We start from the raw sequence: 5,033 nt of genomic DNA, 5'->3' as shown, positions 1-5,033 counted from the left end.
TCCTCGGGAACTAGGCGTGGCCCAGGATGATGTGGTAGACTTTGGGGAGCCCCTTTTGAGAGGGCCTTACCCTGCCTGGGGATTGGAGGGGGGATGGCTAGGGGCAGGTGGGATGTTGGGGGGGGGAGGGAGAGGGAGAAGGGATTGACATCTGAAGCAAGCATGTTCCTAATTTGAACTAATAAAATAAAAAAAAAAAAGAATCTGGTTCCTCTTACAGGGTGGGGGAGGGGCACATGGGCCTGAAGTCCAAGTAGGGTTTGAGTGGGTTATATTATGAGATCCTGCAGTGGCCGTCTGAATGTCATCGAGACTGTTGCCGTTCATCTATCCCAAAAGCCCTCTTCCATCAAGCTGCCCACTCAGATCTTCAGAATGGCAACTCTGTGTCTGCCACAGCAGCTCGGGGGTGGGGCAGTAAGTGTGGCTTTGTTGCCAACTTGTGACTAGTTAGAATGCTGAAGTTCTCAAAGCTATTTAAAGCGTCATTCCCAGGGAATCTCATACTCCAAAGCACTTCCTAGCTCAGGAATTTTCTAGAAACAAGGAGGCTGAGTGGGAGGGTGTGATGCTTGGACATGCCATGTGTGTCTGTGTGTTTCTGGGAGGAGGGGAACTGTGAACTGTGAAGTTGAAAGTTCTGCACAGAGCCAACTCCTCAGAACATCGTCTTTCTTCTCTTCCACCCCTCTTCCTCTTTCCCCTTCTCCTTCTCCCCCCCTCCTCTTTCTGGGCTTTGATCAAAGTCTGTACCTGCTAACCATGTCGCTTATCACCTTAGTGCATCTTGTGTAGCTCTCTCAGATGGCTTCCTGAGGGCTAGGACCAAGCAAGCTTGCCTTTTTATCACCTAAAGAGCCTTGCTCAGGGTTGTGGATCCACGAGTGTTTAGAAAATGTCCTTGAGGGGCTGGATAGATGCCTCAGCAGTTAAGAGCACTGACTGCTCTTGCAGAGGACCTGGATTCAGTTCCCAGAACCCACATGGTGGCTCACAAAACATATATGACTCCTGTTCCAGGGGACTGGATGCCCACTTTTGACCTCATTAGGCACCAGGAATGAACATGGTGCATAACACACGCAGGCAAAACACTCATATACATAGAATAAAATAAATATTTTTTAAGAGAAAATGCACTTGACTACATAACTCATTTTTTTCTTTTTTACTTTTTTATATATTGCTGTGTAAAGTAGGATATGAAAGCCAATATTCATTTTACTTGTGAAAGAGATGCTACAAATGCTTGTTGACTAGTGATGGAATCAACTTTCTCCAGTGTGGGATTTATTAGCTATTGAATCGGTTAGCTTTAAAAAACACAGGGAAATTTCTGGTCCTAGCAGTGGAGGGGAAACTACATTAAACACACACACACACACACACACACACACACACACACACACACACACACATTTGATAATAACAATGCAAACCTTTCTGTACAGAAAGGAGCCATTTGAGAATACCATGGAGTTAGATGCAGACAAGAATCCAAGTGGACACAGCCTTTGCAGTAAGGGAAGCAGATGAAGTGACATCTTCCCATTGAGACATTGGTCATCATTGAGCTACGTTGCAGGATATTTGATCACAGTGTGAACCCTACGATTGCATTATTTATTGGAAAAACCTGTCTCTAGCTGTGGTGTGGCCCAGCCCCGGTACACACCCTTCATCTAAGAGCTTTCTGTTTGTTATAAACAGGATTAAATAAAATCAACCATAGGTCAAGAGGTGGAACAAGTAACTAGTTGACAGGAAATAGCCATAGAGAGTAAGAGGAAGTCAGGAAGATGGATAGAGAAACACACAGGAAGTTGTAGAGAGGGACTTTGGGTTTTGGTGGTCCTTTTTGGTTTAGGATGGCAAAAGAGAAGCTCTCTGGGAGGAAGGTCAGCTTCTCTGCCTCTCTGAGCTAGCAGGTTTTCACCCCAGCATCTGGATCCCAAGTCTTTATTGATAAAATAAAAGGATAGAGACTTAGTTAAAACATTTGTCTCCCTATGTGGAGGCAGCTGAGGTGGTTGTGGTGGCAGGATACAGAGGTTCCCCTGGACCTCTGCCTGAACATCAAGGTGGTGGCTTCTAAGATACAGTCAGGTGCTGAGACATCAGTAAGTTTAGGTGCAGCCACTGTGCCATATATTTAAAACAACAGAGAAAGAAGGGGAACAAGTCTCAGGATGGTAGACTGAAGAGTTACATGTCAGAGTCTGGCGCTACAAAATCAATAGGAAAACCAAAAAAATGGGGCAAATATCAAGACCTAAACTGCACATATGTGGATGACTCTTTAAGAAACCTAGAAGAATGCAACAGCTAGAATCCTGAAGTTGTTGAGCAGAGGTTGTTATCAACTGCTTAGTGCTAGGGAGATAAAGACAGAGGCTTGGGTTCAGTAGAGCTACCAGGGCCTGGGGCTGTGATTTGGAACTGTCTCTCAAAGATGTTTTCAAAACTCACCCAACAGCCACTGACATCATTGGGGAGATTGCCCTGGTTAGTTTTTGTCAACTTGACAAAAACTATAGTCATCTGGGAAGAGGGAGCCTCAGTTGAGGAATTGTTTCTATCAGTTTCACCTGAGGGCATGTCTGTGGGGGCATTTTTTGGTTAGTGGTTGATGTGGGAGGACCAGCCTACTGTGGGCAGTGTCATCCCTGGGCAGGTGGTCCTCGATGCAGCATGAGAAAGACACAGAGAGCAAGCCAGTGAGAAGCATACCTCCATAGTCTCTGCATCAGTTTTTGCCTTCAGGTTCCTGCCCTGACTTCCCTCAGTGATGGACTGTGACCTGGGAGCTGTAAGATGAGATAAACACTTTCTTCCTCTAAGATGTTTTGGTCAGTGTTTTATCACAGAGAAGCAAACTACAACAGAGATGGTGGGACCCTTAGAAGGTGAGACCTGATGGGAGGAAATTAGGTCATTGGTTCATGTTCTTGAGGGCATAGGGGGACTCTGGACTCTTCTTACCTCTGATTCTGACTACCAAGAGTAGAGCAGTCCTGTCTTAGCAAGATGTGTTACCTTGCCACAGGCTCCAACTGAACCAAATGACTATGATTTGCAACTTCTAAAACCTTGAGCCCAAAGAAACCCTTCTTATTTACAAGTTGCTTTTCTCTGGTATTTTGCCATAGCGACAAGACTGTTGACTGTTGCACCTGTCAGACATCTAGAACTCTCACTGAAATTCCAACCACCTCTTAGTGGGAAGGCCACATTTTTGGCTAAAAAGTATAAGAAAACCCAAAGAGACACACTGTGACAAAACCTGGAACCAAGTCTCAATAGGACCAAGGTGGTAATCAGGCCTGTGGAAAGTTAACTTACTCCTGGAATTCACACTTTTCAAAAGAAGACAACAGGATCCAGACTCTGCAAAATAATGCCAGCACCATACACTATCCTGAGGAATTACTAGACAAGAAAGAGAGTTACAGTCAAGAGGCACATGATCAACTGGGAAAAAAAGAGGTGACATAGATGTTGGAATTAGCAGAGAAGCAGCATAAAATAACTATGAGAGACATGGGTATGAAGATAGAGAATGTAGAAGAGACATAAACATGAACATGCCAAGATATGGTGGCACACATGTAAGTTCCAGTTCCTCATGAGCTGAAGTGCTTGTGTGAGTGTATGCCAAGTGAGTGTAGGCACCTATGGAGAGCCCAGGAGGATGTTAGGTCCCCTGGAGATACCGGGGAACCATCTAATGTGGGTCCTCTGGGAGAATAGCAAGCACTCTTAACCACTGAGTTGCATCCGCAGACCCAGAAAAGTATATTTTAACAAAAATATATGGAGTAATATTATTAAGAGTCTAGATAATATATAAGGAAGGACTGGTAAACTTCAGGAATGATCAATAGAGTAGCCTCAATGTAATTATGCAGTGAAAATGTGAACAAACAAGACTGGGTTCTAGAGGTTTCAGACTCCCATAGTGGTTAATGCATTTTCAACAGAGGCTCCATGAGAATTCTGTGAAGAAGAGGAACTGAAGCCACTGGGAATCTATATGGGTGCTGTGGGCACCTTGAGTTTTACCTTCTGTCGTAGAGTTTCTATTGCTCTGAAGAGTCACCATGACCAGGGCAACTCTTATAAAGGAAAACATTGGGTGGCTTACAGTTCAGTTCAGTCCATTATCATCATGGTGCTGGAGAAGGAGCTGAGTTCATACATCCTGAACCTGCAGGTAACAGAAGTGATCTGAGATACAGGGCATGCCTTGAACATATATGAGACTTCAAAGCCTGCCTCTACAGTGACGCACTTCCTCCAACAAGGCCACACCTTCTCCAACAAAGCCACACTTCCTAATAGTGCTACTCTTGATGATCTTATGGGGGCCAGTTACATCCAAACTATCTCACACTGTATATAATTATGTCACAATAGATTTTAGACTCATACTTAAAAGTTTCTAGAAGAAAATGTAAGAGAACATCTTTCAGACCATATAAAATATCAAAATTGCATAGACGGTACACAGAAAGCACAAATGATGAAAAGGAAATTTATAAAATTCTAAAATAATTTAAATTCTGCTAGTTTAAGAATTTCATTATGAAAATGAAAAGACAATCCATAGATACGGAGGCAATTTCCACAACAGACTGGGTTGTGGAATAAAGGCTTCTGAAGCAGTACTGTTACATTGAAGGGATACAAATGCCAAGAAGTAACCAAAAAGGAGTTCAACAGTGTCTTGGTTAGGTTTTCTATAGCTGAGAAGAGACACCATAACCACAGTAACTCTTATAAAGAAAAGAATTTCATTGGGGCTTGCTTTCAGTGTCAGAGGTTTAGTCTATCATCACCGTGGTGGGACACATGGAAGCACGCAGGCAGATATGGTGCTAGAGAGGTAGCTTAGAGTTCCATATCTTGATCTACAGGCAGCAGGAAGTGAACTGTTAACACTGGGAGTAGCTTGAGCATAGGAGACCTCAAGGCCTGCCTCCACAGTGAAACACTTCCTCTAACAAAGCCACACCTATTCCAACAAGGCCACA

This window comes from Cricetulus griseus, chromosome 2, assembly GCF_003668045.3.
Source record: "Cricetulus griseus strain 17A/GY chromosome 2, alternate assembly CriGri-PICRH-1.0, whole genome shotgun sequence".
Taxonomy (NCBI): domain Eukaryota; kingdom Metazoa; phylum Chordata; class Mammalia; order Rodentia; family Cricetidae; genus Cricetulus; species Cricetulus griseus.
The sequence above is the reverse complement of the archived record's forward strand: the minus strand, read 5'-3'. Positions refer to the sequence as shown.